The sequence below is a fragment of the Dromaius novaehollandiae genome, chromosome 23 (assembly GCF_036370855.1).
Source record: "Dromaius novaehollandiae isolate bDroNov1 chromosome 23, bDroNov1.hap1, whole genome shotgun sequence".
Classification (NCBI taxonomy): Eukaryota; Metazoa; Chordata; class Aves; order Casuariiformes; family Dromaiidae; genus Dromaius; species Dromaius novaehollandiae.
The window spans coordinates 11,703,290-11,719,085 of record NC_088120.1 but is presented as its reverse complement, the minus strand read 5'-3'; the positions used below and the strand labels follow the sequence as shown (position 1 = coordinate 11,719,085).

At 60.9% G+C, this 15,796-nt stretch overlaps 2 long non-coding RNA genes across 11 annotated transcripts; both read right to left on the bottom strand.

Annotated features, from left to right (window-relative positions):
- Window positions 1–416: 416 nt before the first annotated feature.
- On the bottom strand, window positions 417–5,178 carry LOC135330708 (uncharacterized). Of its 6 annotated transcripts, none has more exons than XR_010392741.1 (6): window positions 3,441–3,484; window positions 3,016–3,193; window positions 1,811–1,938; window positions 1,232–1,398; window positions 876–1,039; window positions 417–465 (listed from the first exon to the last, which is right to left on the bottom strand). It is a non-coding gene; the product is annotated as an uncharacterized LOC135330708 (long non-coding RNA). The 6 variants fall into 6 exon arrangements; XR_010392740.1 differs by having other exon boundaries at window positions 1,811–1,933; window positions 3,441–3,483; XR_010392743.1 differs by lacking the exons at window positions 3,016–3,193; window positions 3,441–3,484 and adding an exon at window positions 5,154–5,178 and having other exon boundaries at window positions 1,811–1,933.
- Window positions 5,179–6,902: 1,724 nt separating this feature from the next.
- On the bottom strand, window positions 6,903–12,664 carry LOC135330707 (uncharacterized). 5 transcript variants are annotated; one of them, XR_010392735.1, is made up of 4 exons: window positions 10,660–10,755; window positions 10,235–10,412; window positions 9,027–9,149; window positions 7,166–8,614 (listed from the first exon to the last, which is right to left on the bottom strand). It is a non-coding gene; the product is annotated as an uncharacterized LOC135330707 (long non-coding RNA). The 5 variants fall into 5 exon arrangements; XR_010392736.1 differs by lacking the exons at window positions 10,235–10,412; window positions 10,660–10,755 and adding an exon at window positions 6,903–7,146 and having other exon boundaries at window positions 8,143–8,614; window positions 9,027–10,157; XR_010392738.1 differs by lacking the exons at window positions 10,235–10,412; window positions 10,660–10,755 and adding an exon at window positions 12,541–12,664.
- Window positions 12,665–15,796: the final 3,132 nt, after the last annotated feature.

Genomic DNA, 15,796 nt, shown 5'->3' with positions numbered 1-15,796 from the left:
AAAGAGTCACCGCCGCACCAGCGTCTGTCTGTCTGTCCGTCCGTCCGTCTGTCCGTCCGGGAAGGGTCAGCTCCTGCCCCTGCCCTCGACGTGGCAGGTGTCCGAGTAGCCGACAGCCTCCCCCCAATGCTTTTTCCTTCGGGGCTAGGATTCAGCTCGGAGAGCTGAGAGGAAAATGCCTGATCCCGCCTGCCTGCACTTCTGCCCTAGCCCAGGCCAGAGCCCCTCAGGTTACTTAGTCCTCAGCGCTGCCTCGGGGAGGCCGAAATAACTACTAACGGTCATCAGCGATACTTACCTTAGTTACCCGTGCCAGAACGCCTCCTCCTGCAGCAGTTCCTGGTGATATCGAGGGGCCGCTGCATTCTGGCTTCCTTGTTTCATCCCGTCCCTTCGGTATTAACCACAAGAAAACGCTTGTCCGTCTCTTCTCTTCGTCAGCATTTGCTGTCCTTGGTTCCATCTCTGTAAGGAAGCGATACACTCGCGTTTTACTTCCAGTGAAACACTTAGGTTTACGCATGATCTTTTTCTCTTTACCCTGTTTTCTTTTTCCCCCTTTTTTTTCTTTTTTTTCTTCTTCTTTTCCTTAAGGGAAAGGTCTTAATACGGCACTTTGCGCCATACGTCACAGGGTAAACAGTCTGGAAACGTTACACACAGCAATTAGGGCTAGGTTATTAGGCAGGCGGGCACGTCGCCTCATACTTACCTGCGCCATCACCCACGAAACCTTATTCTTATTCCGCTTCAGTGTTATTGTTACTGTTCTCAAACCCTCGTATGCATGCGCTTAACCGACAATTCTCTCGGTCTTTAACTACATGGAGGGACGACAGCCCTCGATTTGCCTGTCTCCCTTTCAAACCTATTACCTTTTTGAGACAGCTCCTAGCTTCCTCTTACGCTCGGACGCTGGCCTCACAGGCGACGACCAAAACGAACAACTGGATCGCTAGGTCTAGCCGCCTCTCTTCAAGATGTGCCCTTTCGGTGCGTACCTTTCTTGGTCTCTTCAACTTCAGCCGTGGCAATTAATCTAAAAAAGTAAGGATGACATCTATTCCTTTCCGTAGCTGCCTGTACGATAACAAAACAAAAGAGAAACAGCCAAAGCAAAGCTAAGGCAGATACAGGCAACAGCAGCCACAGGGTAGGAACGGCTTACTCAGTCCTCAGCGCTGCCTCGGGGAGGCCGAAATGACTGCTAATGGTCATCAGCGATACTTACCTTAGTTACCCGTGCCAGAACGCCTCCTCCTGCAGCAGTTCCTGGTGATATCGAGGGGCCGCTGCATTCTGGCTTCCTTGTTTCATCCCGTCCCTTCGGTATTAACCACAAGAAAACGCTTGTCCGTCTCTTCTCTTCGTCAGCATTTGCTGTCCTTGGTTCCATCTCTGTAAGGAAGCGATACACTCGCGTTTTACTTCCAGTGAAACACTTAGGTTTACGCATGATCTTTTTCTCTTTACCCTGTTTTCTTTTTTCCCCTTTTTTTTCTTTTTTTTTCTTCTTCTTTTCCTTAAGGGAAAGGTCTTAATACGGCACTTTGCGCCATACGTCACAGGGTAAACAGTCTGGAAACGTTACACACAGCAATTAGGGCTAGGTTATTAGGCAGGCGGGCACGTCGCCTAATACCTACCTAACGCCATCTTCCACGAAACCTTATTTTTATTCTGCTTCAGTATTACTGTTACTGTTCTCAAACCCTCGTAGACGCGCACTTAACGGACAACTCTCTCAGTCTTTAACTATGTGGAAGAACGATAGCCCTCGATTTGCCTGTCTCCCTTTCAAACCTATTACCTTTTCGACACAGCTCCTAGCTTCCTCTTACGCTCGGACGCTGGCCTCACAGGCGATGACCAAAATGAACCACCGGATCCCCAGGTCTTGCTGCTTCTCTTCGAGATGTCCCCCTTCGGTGGGCTGCCCTGCCAAACAAACCAAAAAGACTGCCGAGGCCGCGAGGGTACCAGATTTTCAGACCGCTTCTCCGAGGCTTTCGGGGTGACCGACGTCACCGCTTCGCTTCACGTTACTCACAGCTACCTTCGTCTATTACTTCGGGCTAAACCTGTTTCTATTTGCAGAGGGGCTTGTTGCTTGTTTAAACTTGACATATAGTCCACAACCTGCTCTGCATGCTCCCTAGTCCCTTCTGCTTTCGCAACACTTGTGGTAATTCAAGGCGGTAATTAAGAGTCCCCATTGTCCCATAGGCTGGAGCGAGACATTGCTGCTGCTCTGAGGAGGTGCCTAAAAGCCACGCTGTTTTCGCTAGCATCACTGGGGCTTCCCAGAGCCCATCGGTGTTCTCTTGAGCTTTTCCCGAGCCTTTTAGGTTTTTTAGGCTATTCCTTAGCCCGCCATTTTAGGGCAATGTTCTCCTTAAGCACTGCGCACAGCACGATTATCCCAGATCAGCCACATCGTGCACATACAGAGGCTTCTCAGAGGCGGCTCAGAAGAAAAGAGAGAAAAATCTCTTTGTCATCTGCGCATCCACCCGTCAACACTCTTCACCAGGAAGTGCTCTAAGTTCCTGTTTCTCTAAAGCGGGACCGAGTCGAGGCGGAGATGCAGATCGCACCCCATCTTTGTTAGAACGCCTCACTGCTGCGGGGACTGGGTCTGGCAGCAGTCTGAGGAATGTTTGGGGCCTTGGACAGAGTGCAGGCGAAGGTCTGGAGTCAGTGACAACATTGCGGCAGGGCTCGGAGGCGTTTTGGGGCCTGTGGGGGCGTTGGGGCTGGATTTGTGGGTGGTTTAATGGCTTTGGAGGGGCTGGTTGCAGGAAGGGTGGGACTCTGCGGGGCCCTCAGGGCAGGGGTGCCATCCCAGATGCGTAGGGAGCGCATAGGGGTGCCCTACGTGGCTCTCAGCTCGGCGGGAGGAGCCACCGGTCTCCCACCCCACCAGACAGGGGAGCGGGGCGGGGGGGGGGGGCGAGGAGGTGGAGGGATCTATGAGCTCGCAGAGAACGCCAGAGGAGGCAGCAGGGAACTCACCAAGGGCCCCGCATCCCAGAAGAGCTGCGAAGGACCCCGTGTCTCAGACGAGGCTGCCGTGCCGCTGCTGGAGACATCCAGATCCCCGCGCAGACACCCCCCCCCACACACACTCCTCCAGGCTGCGTCCGCAGGGGCGAGCGCACGCCCCGGCCCGCGCTGGGGAGGAACCGGGGCCCTGCAAGCGACACACGGAAAAGAGAGAGTCAGAGCCGCGCTCCGGCAGACCCGGCGCCGCGCAGGCGCGGCGCGGCGAGGCGCGGCGCGGCGCCGGGCCCGACTCCCTCCCCCCCGCCCCGCCGCCTCCACACAGCGACGGCCCCGGCTGGCAGGACACAGCCCGACACCCGCGGGCACCCGAAGGCACATGCTCGACTCCAGCCCGCCTCTGCCCTCGCCCGCCGCCGTCCAGCGAAAACACCCACCCTGCTCGCCGCCATCTTGCCCGCCGCCGCACCGCGCGTGCGCCGGCCGCCCAGGGCTCGCGTCGCCGCACCGCGCCTGCGCCGCCCAGGACCGCGCGGGAGGGGCGGGGCGGGGGAGCGGAGCGCGAGGGGCGGGGGAGCGCGAGGGGCGGGGGAGCGCGAGGGGCGGGGGAGCGCGAGGGGCGGGGGAGCGGAGCGCGAGGGGCGGGGGAGCGCGAGGGGCGGGGGAGCGCAGCGCGAGGGGCGGGGGAGCGCAGCGCGAGGGGCGGGGGAGCGCAGCGCGAGGGGCGGGGGAGCGCAGCGCGAGGGGCGGGGGAGCGCAGCGCGAGGGGCGGGGGAGCGCGAGGGGCGGGGGAGCGCGAGGGGCGGGGGAGCGCGAGGGGCGGGGGAGCGCGAGGGGCGGGGGAGCGCGAGGGGCGGGGGAGCGCGAGGGGCGGGGGAGCGGAGCGTGAGGCAGCCCAGACCCGCAATGGCCCCACCCTCGCGTGGTCGCAGCGCCGCGCTGCAGCCGGCCGGCTCCCGCGGGCGAACCGCAGCCCGCCGCGCCACCCCGGCGCTCAGGCCGAGCAGCGAGCGCCCCGAGGCTGCTCTGCCCGCGCCCGAGAGAGCGGCGGGGATCAGCGAGCAGGCGCTGGGGCTGCCCCGGGGAGAGAGCGCCGCGGAGCAGCTCCGAGACGGCACTGCCCGTCCCCGCGCCCCCAGGAAGCACCGAGAAGGAAAAGCCCTCTCGGGAAAAGCGCTCCCGGTCCGTGAGCACCGGGCAGGGGGCACGAGCGCGGCCCCTTCGCTTACCCGTCCCCGAGAGAGCGGAGAGTAGCGGCGAACGCGGCGACCGGCAGCGCGCACGTGTGCGCCGGCTGCCCGCAACGGTCTTCGTACGCAGCGGTGGCCGCCGGCGGCTGCAGTGCTGCCTTGTCGACACGCGAGGGCAGCCGTGAGCGCGCCCCCCCTCCCGCGTGCAGTGCCGCCTTTCAGACACGCGAGGGCAGCAAGGAGCAGGGCGCAGCGCTTTCCTGCCCCCCTTGCAAAATACACGCTAGACAAAAGTGGCTTGGGCTCCTCCCGAACGCTTACCTGGCTTCATTACTACAGCTATTAGGAACCGAAGTGCATAGCCTTCTAGAAAAGGGAACGACCGTCTTTTAAAAACTTCCCTTGACTCCCCAGAATTGTCACTGCTTTGCATCAGCAGCCAGCTTCTTCCAACCCAGCCGCAAGAAACATTTTGCCTGCCAGGCAGAACTTTCTGCTCCCCGGGGGGGTCCAAAGGAAACCCGTCATTCGCTACTGTCTGTCAAAACGTACCGGAAGCCCTCAAATACAGGACAAGACGCCTTCTCTAAGGAAGCTGACTACTAGCTCTGCTTCACGGCAGCTTTTCCCCAGTATCAGGGTCCACTCAATAAACAAAATAGTACGAGAAATGTTTTAATCCGCTCCAAGTGCTTTCGTATAAGAGAACAACATCAAAATGAGGTATTACTGCATTTAGCCTCCACTACACGTGCTACCCCAGCGCCACGGACTTGCTTTAAAGCATCAGTGACGTACGCGGTCTGGCAGTAATATTCACAGAATGAATACGCACTCGATCGAGTACGGGTGTTCATGAAAAGCTTTGCCAGTGCATCGCTAGGTAACAAACCTAGACAAGCAGCTATTTGCCCTGATCCTTCGGCTTGCATTTCTTCTGCCGGATGTAGTCAAACGTACCTGAACGCAGTGGCCTTGCGAGGCAGTGACACGGTGTCCGTGGGGTGGCTGTTCCAGGGTCTCTTGGGCTGTTCCAGGGTCCTCGGACAGCAACGGTGCTGGTCGACTTTCCCTTGTGCTGCACAGCAGGACAGCTCCGCACCGTGCCCTCCCAGCACCGCCGCTCCTCCCAGCGGCTGCCTAACCGGCCCCAATCCTGAGCAAAGCTACGACCCCCAGGAGCCCGCAGCACCCCTCCTACTCTCCCCGCCCTCCCCATTTCCAAGAGGGACAGCCCCAGCCCCCGGGGACAACCCTGCCTGGTCACGCTGCTGTCCGAAAAGCGGATTCGTTGCCCGCTGTGCACTAAGCCAATAATGACACGCTCAGGAGAGACATTTGCTTATTTATTTCAGAGTTGTGCAAGCCTGGCTGCTCGGTGTTTTCCCCACAAATCAAGCGCAACTTCCCCCCCCCCCCCCCCCCGGGCTTTCCAAGTAGCTTTTACACAACTTGCAAGGTTTGCAACTTTCCCTCTTACACCGGTTGGTTAGTGATTTACATACAATTCTAATATTGCTTACACACCATTTTAAAACTACGCATGCTCAGGGGAGGGGTCTTCACCCGGGCGCGGGTCTTTCTGACCTATGGGCGTGATTTTCTTGTATTATAATGAGGACAGTTCAGTTAGGGGATACCTCGAATTCCTTTGCTAAATTGGCAACGTCTACATAGAAAACAAAACATTTTGATTTACTGTTTCTTTAAGGCTTTAGCACTTCTAGCATGGCCTTGATTAAAGAATTATTTCCTCCCAGGACAGAGAGACAGAGAGACAGAGAGACAGAGAGACAGAGAGACAGAGAGACAGAGAGACAGAGAGACAGAGAGACAGAGAGACAGAGAGACAGAGAGAGATTCTCCTCATCTGCCTAGTTGAAACAGCAGGAACACTCCTTCTGAGCTTCCAAGGTTGTCTTGCAACACCATCGGAGATGGAAAACGCTTCCTGCCCTGTACCGGGGAAAGACAGGGACATTCCACTGTCCCCCGTGACCTGTGGGGACTCAGGCATGAGTGACACACGTCCAGTAAGGAACAGACCCAGCGGGCCACTGCTGCAGGGCTGAGAAGGCACCGGCCCCTGGCACTACAGCTCCTGGCCTGCCACGTGGCCGGCTGCTGGGAACCCCGCTGGCAGGGACCTGCCGCCCCCCCCGGGGCCACCTCGAGAGGCGCAGCATGGTCACCCAGTAGCCCCCACTGTAGTGAGAAGACTACACCTCCCAGCATACCGTGCACGCGAAAATGGCGTCCCGGAAGCCCAGTGCCGGAAGACTACCGCTCCCGGCATGCCGCGCACAGAACAAATATGGCCGCCCGCAAGCCCAGTGCCGGAAGACTACTGCTCCCGGCATGCCGCGCCGAAAGCTACGGCTCCCCGCATTCCCGCACCCCAACTCCCGCCCCCCACCCGCAGCGCTGGGGCACCTTTGACCCTCTGCACATTCCGTTCCTTTCCGTCCCGCCCCCCTTCCCCTTCCCCCCTGTCCCCCCGGAAACCGCCGCAGAGCCCCGAGCGCGGCCCCGCCAGCCCCACCACCGGCCCGGGGCTCCCCCGACACCCCCGCGACCGGCCCCGCCTCAGCTCCGACACTGCCCCCGCCCCTCCACGACCCTCCCGGGGCCTCCCCCTGCGATCCCTCCTCCCCCCGCTCCCCGACACGCTCCCGAGCTGACACAGGAGACCCCCCCCCCGCCCCGCGCTCCTCCGACCGCGCAGTAAACCGCACCACAGCCCCGGCGCACCCCCTTGCTCCCCCCGCCTCCGGGGCCCCGGGACGCTCCCAGCCGCCGGGACCCCCGGCGCATGCGGGACCCGCAGCCTGCAGCGCGCCTCCCCCGGCCCCGCTCACCTCCTCCGCGGGGCAGCTGCCGGGCCGGTCCCGGCAGGCCGTGCTCCACGGCAGCTCCGCTGCCCAGGTCCTGCCCCAGCGCCAGCTCCCCCCACCTGCGGCCCCAGACCCCAAATGTGGGCCTGCCCTTGCCATCAGCCCCACCTGGGGCCTGTCCTGCCACCCAGCTCCCCCTGGCACTCATCCCAGCCCCAGGGCCCACAGCTATGGTCCTGAAGGAACTGGGCAGGGGGCCTGGCCATCAGCCCCTTCAGGGACAGCTGGGGCTGCCAGGGCAGCAGAGGCACCCCCACTCCTGACAGCAGCTTGCTGAGAGCTGAAGGGAGAGCCCTGCCTGGGGTGTAGAGTGCGGAAAGGGGAGTATGCGGAGCACAAGAGAACAAATCGAGAGCTCTGGGTGCAACACGAGTCAAAAAAAAAAAAAAAAAAAAAAGATAGAGCAAACAGAGTGACTCTGGGGGCACCAAAAGGAGGGCCCTGGGGCACACCCAGAAGCACCCAGAAAACTCCGGGACAGGAGAAAAAGCTAAACAGAGACCTCTGCGGCGTGCCGCAAAACACACATGGGGCCCCGGGACGCACCGAAAGGCACGCAGAGGGCTCGGGGGCAACCCAGAATGTGAACTGAGGGGTCCTGAGGGCATCAGAGGGCAAGTGCAGGGCTCTGGGGCAGACCAAAATACAGAGGAAGGGCCTTGGCGCACACCAGAGGGCTCACGAGGCACGCTGCAGGGCTCAACGCGGCTGACAGGATGGCGCCTGCAGGCTGCCCCACGCACACGAGCGACACTGCGGAGTGCCAAAAGCAAATCCGGGAGCGGTTCGGGGACCTCACGCAGCCCTGGAGGGGCTCTGGCTGCCCTCGCGATGAGGGGAAACACCCCCAAGAGCCCCGAGGGTCCAGGCAAGGCAAGGGAAATTCCCTGCAGCTCTGGGAACAGCACCGGGCTCCCTGGCAAGCGCAGGCACTCCGAAGTACACGGGACTCGGGGACCAGCTCCCAGCCCCGGACACAACGCGTAACCTCCTCCCCCGGGCATCGTCTTCAGGCAAACCGCCCTGGAGCTCGGCACCAGTGTGCCTCCCCTTACCTGCGATACCCAAAGAGTCACCGCCGCACCAGCGTCTGTCTGTCCGTCCGTCCGTCTGTCCGTCCGGGAAGGGTCAGCTCCTGCCCCTGCCCTCGACGTGGCAGGTGTCCGAGTAGCCGACAGCCTCCCCCCAATGCTTTTTCCTTCGGGGCTAGGATTCAGCTCGGAGAGCTGAGAGGAAAATGCCTGATCCCGCCTGCCTGCACTTCTGCCCTAGCCCAGGCCAGAGCCCCTCAGGTTACTCAGTCCTCAGCGCTGCCTCGGGGAGGCCGAAATAACTACTAACGGTCATCAGCGATACTTACCTTAGTTACCCGTGCCAGAACGCCTCCTCCTGCAGCAGTTCCTGGTGATATCGAGGGGCCGCTGCATTCTGGCTTCCTTGTTTCATCCCGTCCCTTCGGTATTAACCACAAGAAAACGCTTGTCCGTCTCTTCTCTTCGTCAGCATTTGCTGTCCTTGGTTCCATCTCTGTAAGGAAGCGATACACTCGCGTTTTACTTCCAGTGAAACACTTAGGTTTACGCATGATCTTTTTCTCTTTACCCTGTTTTCTTTTTTCCCCTTTTTTTTCTTTTTTTTTCTTCTTCTTTTCCTTAAGGGAAAGGTCTTAATACGGCACTTTGCGCCATACGTCACAGGGTAAACAGTCTGGAAACGTTACACACAGCAATTAGGGCTAGGTTATTAGGCAGGCGGGCACGTCGCCTAATACCTACCTAACGCCATCTTCCACGAAACCTTATTTTTATTCTGCTTCAGTATTACTGTTACTGTTCTCAAACCCTCGTAGACGCGCACTTAACGGACAACTCTCTCAGTCTTTAACTATGTGGAAGAACGATAGCCCTCGATTTGCCTGTCTCCCTTTCAAACCTATTACCTTTTCGACACAGCTCCTAGCTTCCTCTTACGCTCGGACGCTGGCCTCACAGGCGATGACCAAAATGAACCACCGGATCCCCAGGTCTTGCTGCTTCTCTTCGAGATGTCCCCCTTCGGTGGGCTGCCCTGCCAAACAAACCAAAAAGACTGCCGAGGCCGCGAGGGTACCAGATTTTCAGACCGCTTCTCCGAGGCTTTCGGGGTGACCGACGTCACCGCTTCGCTTCACGTTACTCACAGCTACCTTCGTCTATTACTTCGGGCTAAACCTGTTTCTATTTGCAGAGGGGCTTGTTGCTTGTTTAAACTTGACATATAGTCCACAACCTGCTCTGCATGCTCCCTAGTCCCTTCTGCTTTCGCAACACTTGTGGTAATTCAAGGCGGTAATTAAGAGTCCCCATTGTCCCATAGGCTGGAGCGAGACATTGCTGCTGCTCTGAGGAGGTGCCTAAAAGCCACGCTGTTTTCGCTAGCATCACTGGGGCTTCCCAGAGCCCATCGGTGTTCTCTTGAGCTTTTCCCGAGCCTTTTAGGTTTTTTAGGCTATTCCTTAGCCCGCCATTTTAGGGCAATGTTCTCCTTAAGCACTGCGCACAGCACGATTATCCCAGATCAGCCACATCGTGCACATACAGAGGCTTCTCAGAGGCGGCTCAGAAGAAAAGAGAGAAAAATCTCTTTGTCATCTGCGCATCCACCCGTCAACACTCTTCACCAGGAAGTGCTCTAAGTTCCTGTTTCTCTAAAGCGGGACCGAGTCGAGGCGGAGACGCAGATCGCACCCCATCTTTGTTAGAACGCCTCACTGCTGCGGGGACTGGGTCTGGCAGCAGTCTGAGGAATGTTTGGGGCCTTGGACAGAGTGCAGGCGAAGGTCTGGAGTCAGTGACAACATTGCGGCAGGGCTCGGAGGCGTTTTGGGGCCTGTGGGGGCGTTGGGGCTGGATTTGTGGGTGGTTTAATGGCTTTGGAGGGGCTGGTTGCAGGAAGGGTGGGACTCTGCGGGGCCCTCAGGGCAGGGGTGCCATCCCAGATGCGTAGGGAGCGCATAGGGGTGCCCTACGTGGCTCTCAGCTCGGCGGGAGGAGCCACCGGTCTCCCACCCCACCAGACAGGGGAGCGGGGCGGGGGGGGGGGGGGCAGAGGAGGTGGAGGGATCTATGAGCTCGCAGAGAACGCCAGAGGAGGCAGCAGGGAACTCACCAAGGGCCCCGCATCCCAGAAGAGCTGCGAAGGACCCCGTGTCTCAGACGAGGCTGCCGTGCCGCTGCTGGAGACATCCAGATCCCCGCGCAGACACCCCCCCACACACACACTCCTCCAGGCTGCGTCCGCAGGGGCGAGCGCACGCCCCGGCCCGCGCTGGGGAGGAACCGGGGCCCTGCAAGCGACACACGGAAAAGAGAGAGTCAGAGCCGCGCTCCGGCAGACCCGGCGCCGCGCAGGCGCGGCGCGGCGCGGCGCGGCGCGGCGCCGGGCCCGACTCCCTCCCCCCCGCCCCGCCGCCTCCACACAGCGACGGCCCCGGCTGGCAGGACACAGCCCGACACCCGCGGGCACCCGAAGGCACATGCTCGACTCCAGCCCGCCTCTGCCCTCGCCCGCCGCCGTCCAGCGAAAACACCCACCCTGCTCGCCGCCATCTTGCCCGCCGCCGCACCGCGCGTGCGCCGGCCGCCCAGGGCTCGCGTCGCCGCACCGCGCCTGCGCCGCCCAGGACCGCGCGGGAGGGGCGGGGCGGGGGACCGGAGCGCGAGGGGCGGGGGAGCGCGAGGGGCGGGGGAGCGCGAGGGGCGGGGGAGCGCGAGGGGCGGGGGAGCGCGAGGGGCGGGGGAGCGCGAGGGGCGGGGGAGCGCAGCGCGAGGGGCGGGGGAGCGCAGCGCGAGGGGCGGGGGAGAGCGAGGGGCGGGGGAGCGCAGCGCGAGGGGCGGGGGAGCGCGAGGGGCGGAGGAGCGGAGCGCGAGGGGCGGGGGAGCGCGAGGGGCGGGGGAGCGCGAGGGGCGGGGGAGCGGAGCGCGAGGGGCGGGGGAGCGGAGCGCGAGGGGCGGGGGGAGCGCGAGGGGCGGGGGGAGCGCGAGGGGCGGGGGGAGCGCGAGGGGCGGGGGAGCGCGAGGGGCGGGGGGAGCGCGAGGGGCGGGCGAGCGCGAGGGGCGGGGGAGCGCGAGGGGCGGGGGAGCGCAGCGCCAGGGGCGGGGGAGCGCCAGGGGCGGGGGGAGCGGAGCGCGAGGCAGGCCAGACCCGCAATGGCCCCACCCTCGCGTGGTCGCAGCGCCGCGCTGCAGCCGGCCGGCTCCCGCGGGCGAACCGCAGCCCGCCGCGCCACCCCGGCGCTCAGGCCGAGCAGCGAGCGCCCCGAGGCTGCTCTGCCCGCGCCCGAGAGAGCGGCGGGGATCAGCGAGCAGGCGCTGGGGCTGCCCCGGGGAGAGAGCGCCGCGGAGCAGCTCCGAGACGGCACTGCCCGTCCCCGCGCCCCCAGGAAGCACCGAGAAGGAAAAGCCCTCTCGGGAAAAGCGCTCCCGGTCCGTGAGCACCGGGCAGGGGGCACGAGCGCGGCCCCTTCGCTTACCCGTCCCCGAGAGAGCGCAGAGTAGCGGCGAACGCGGCGACCGGCAGCGCGCACGTGTGCGCCGGCTGCCCGCAACGGTCTTCGTACGCAGCGGTGGCCGCCGGCGGCTGCAGTGCTGCCTTGTCGACACGCGAGGGCAGCAGTGAGCGCGCCGGAACGCAATGCGCATGCGCGCCCCCCTCCCGCGTGCAGTGCCGCCTTTCAGACACGCGAGGGCAGCAAGGAGCAGGGCGCAGCGCTTTCCTGCCCCCCTTGCAAAATACACGCTAGACAAAAGTGGCTTGGGCTCCTCCCGAACGCTTACCTGGCTTCATTACTACAGCTATTAGGAACCGAAGTGCATAGCCTTCTAGAAAAGGGAACGACCGTCTTTTAAAAACTTCCCTTGACTCCCCAGAATTGTCACTGCTTTGCATCAGCAGCCAGCTTCTTCCAACCCAGCCGCAAGAAACATTTTGCCTGCCAGGCAGAACTTTCTGCTCCCCGGGGGGGTCCAAAGGAAACCCGTCATTCGCTACTGTCTGTCAAAACGTACCGGAAGCCCTCAAATACAGGACAAGACGCCTTCTCTAAGGAAGCTGACTACTAGCTCTGCTTCACGGCAGCTTTTCCCCAGTATCAGGGTCCACTCAATAAACAAAATAGTACGAGAAATGTTTTAATCCGCTCCAAGTGCTTTCGTATAAGAGAACAACATCAAAATGAGGTATTACTGCATTTAGCCTCCACTACACGTGCTACCCCAGCGCCACGGACTTGCTTTAAAGCATCAGTGACGTACGCGGTCTGGCAGTAATATTCACAGAATGAATACGCACTCGATCGAGTACGGGTGTTCATGAAAAGCTTTGCCAGTGCATCGCTAGGTAACAAACCTAGACAAGCAGCTATTTGCCCTGATCCTTCGGCTTGCATTTCTTCTGCCGGATGTAGTCAAACGTACCTGAACGCAGTGGCCTTGCGAGGCAGTGACACGGTGTCCGTGGGGTGGCTGTTCCAGGGTCTCTCGGGCTGTTCCAGGGTCCTCGGACAGCAACGGTGCTGGTCGACTTTCCCTTGTGCTGCACAGCAGGACAGCTCCGCACCGTGCCCTCCCAGCACCGCCGCTCCTCCCAGCGGCTGCCTAACCGGCCCCAATCCTGAGCAAAGCTATGAGCCCCAGGAGCCCGCAGCACCCCTCCTACTCTCCCCGCCCTCCCCATTTCCAAGAGGGACAGTCCCAGCCCCCGGGGACAACCCTGCCTGGTCACGCTGCTGTCCGAAAAGCGGATTCGTTGCCCGCTGTGCACTAAGCCAATAATGACACGCTCAGGAGAGACATTTGCTTATTTATTTCAGAGTTGTGCAAGCCTGGCTGCTCGGTGTTTTCCCCACAAATCAAGCACAACTTCCCCCCCCCCCCCCCCCGGGCTTTCCAAGTAGCTTTTACACAACTTGCAAGGTTTGCAACTTTCCCTCTTACATCGGTTGGTTAGTGATTTACATACAATTCTAATATTGCTTACACACCATTTTAAAACTACGCATGCTCAGGGGAGGGGTCTTCACCCGGGCGCGGGTCTTTCTGACCTATGGGCGTGATTTTCTTGTATTATAATGAGGACAGTTCAGTTAGGGGATACCTCGAATTCCTTTGCTAAATTGGCAACGTCTACATAGAAAACAAAACATTTTGATTTACTGTTTCTTTAAGGCTTTAGCACTTCTAGCATGGCCTTGATTAAAGAATTATTTCCTCCCAGGAGAGGGAGAGAGAGAGAAAAACAGAGAGAGAAAGAGAGAGAGAGAGAGAGAGAGAGAGAGAGAGAGAGAGAGAGAGAGAGATTCTCCTCATCTGCCTAGTTTAAACAGCAGGAACACGCTTTCTGAGCTTCCAAGGTTGTCTTGCAACACCATCGGAGATGGAAAACGCTTCCTGCCCTGTACCGGGGAAAGACAGGGACATTCCACTGTCCCCCGTGACCTGTGGGGACTCAGGCATGAGTGACACACGTCCAGTAAGGAACAGACCCAGCGGGCCACTGCTGCAGGGCTGAGAAGGCACCGGCCCCTGGCACTACAGCTCCTGGCCTGCCACGTGGCCGGCTGCTGGGAACCCCGCTGGCAGGGACCTGCCGCCCCCCCCGCGGGGCCACCTCGAGAGGCGCAGCATGGTCACCCAGTAGCCCCCACTGTAGTGAGAAGACTACACCTCCCAGCATACCGTGCACGCGAAAATGGCGTCCCGGAAGCCCAGTGCCGGAAGACTACCGCTCCCGGCATGCCATGCCAAGCAACATGGCCGCCCGGAAGCCCAGTGCCGGAAGACTACCGCTCCCGGCATGCCATGCCAAGCAACATGGCCGCCCGGAAGCCCAGTGCCTGGAGACTACTGCTCCCGGCATGCCTCGCAAAGGGACATGGCCTCCCGGAAGCCCAGTGGCGGAAGACTACCGCTCCCGGCATGCCTCGCAAAGCAACATGGCCTCCCGGATGTCCAGTGCCGGCGGACTACCGCTCCCGGCATACCGCGCAAGACATCGCAGCCTCCCGGAAGCGCAGTGTCGGAGGACAGAAGCGTCTTTGACACGCGAGGGCAGCAGCGAGCGCTGTGGAACGCAGTGCGCACGCGCTTCCCCATTATGGGTGCAGCACTACGTTTTCCGACACACGGGGGTGGGGAGGCCGGGGGCGGCAATTGAGCTTCTGCGTGCCCGCTCGCTGCTGCCCTGCTTCGGTGACACGCCAGGGCTGCAGTTACCACAGTGAACCCCATGCGCATGTGCGACCTCGCTGTGTGTAGGACCGCTTTTTTGACAGCCCGGGGAAGCAGTGAGCGCTGTGACCCTACCACCCGTGGGCGCCTCATTTGAGCAGTATCCCTAGTTCGGGGGAAAAACAGTGCGCATGCACCTCTGTTTCGGATGTAGCACTGCTTTTTGGACACACGATGGCAGCAGTGAGCTTGGCATGTGGCAGTGCGCATGCACCTCCTTTTTGCTTCTGCAGTACGAGTTTTTTTTTGACAGGCCATGGCAGCAGTGAATATGGCAGAACACAGTGCGCATGCACATCTCCGTTACGGATGCAGTACTGAATTTTCGACACCCGATGGCAGCAGTGAGCGCGATGGGACGCAATGGCACGCGCTTCGCCGCCGCGGGCGCACTACTGCCTTCTGGACACACGAGTGCAGCAGTGAGGACAGCGGAACGCAGTGTTCAAGCACCTCCCATTCTCAGCTGCCGTACGGCTTTTCGGACACGCGATGGCTGCAGCGAGCGCAGAGGAGAGCAGTGTGCCTGCTCACCCCCCCCCCGATGTAGTACTGCATTGTTTTGCACGCGATGGCAGCAGTGAGGGCAGTGGAACACAGTGCGCTTAGGCCTCCCTGTTACAGATGCAGTACTATTTTCCGACATGCGATGCCAGCAGTTCCCATGCGCCTGCCCCTTCCCGGCGCAGTACTGGCTTTTCCACTTGCGATGGCAGCAGCGAGCACGGCAAGCGGCAGTGCGCATGCGCCTCCTCCTTACGGGTGCAGTACTGCTTTTCCGACACGGGATGGCAGCAGTGAGCTCGGCGGAAGGCTGTTCGCATGCGCTTCCCGCCCTCTGCTGCACTGCTGCCTTTCTGACACGCGATGGCAGCAGTGAGCGCCGCGGCACGCACGGTGCACACGCATCCCCCTTACGAGTGCACTACTGGCTTTCCTACACGCGAGGGCAGCAGCGAGCGCGACGATGAGCTACTGCGCATGCGCGGAGTCCCTCCCTGCGCCGCTGGCTCCTCACCCTCCGTGAGCAGCTGGGCGCGGGGCGGGGAGGGCACCGCGCATGCGCTCTTCGGCCGGCTGCAGTACCGCTCTGTAAGCGGGGAGGGCGGCAGCGAGCGGCGCTACCTGCCCCCTGCGCTCGCTCCCACGCGCAGCACCGCCACAGCCGCTGCCCCCGCGACTTCCCGTCCTGTCACCCCGGGCCAGCACGCGACTCCAGCACTGGCCTTTGGAGACATTTCACTGCCCTTGTCCAGTCTGATCTCCGGCTATTTACAGTGCCTGATGCTAGGCACAGACTCTCTCTCTTTCATACTCCAGCCCGGTAGTATTATACTAGAGGCTTTATTAACAAAGCTTTCATTCTAACCTTGCAAAATACTCCATAGACCAAAAACAGTCAGAGGCTGCTGTTAAAAAAAAAAAAATCAAACACACTAGTAAT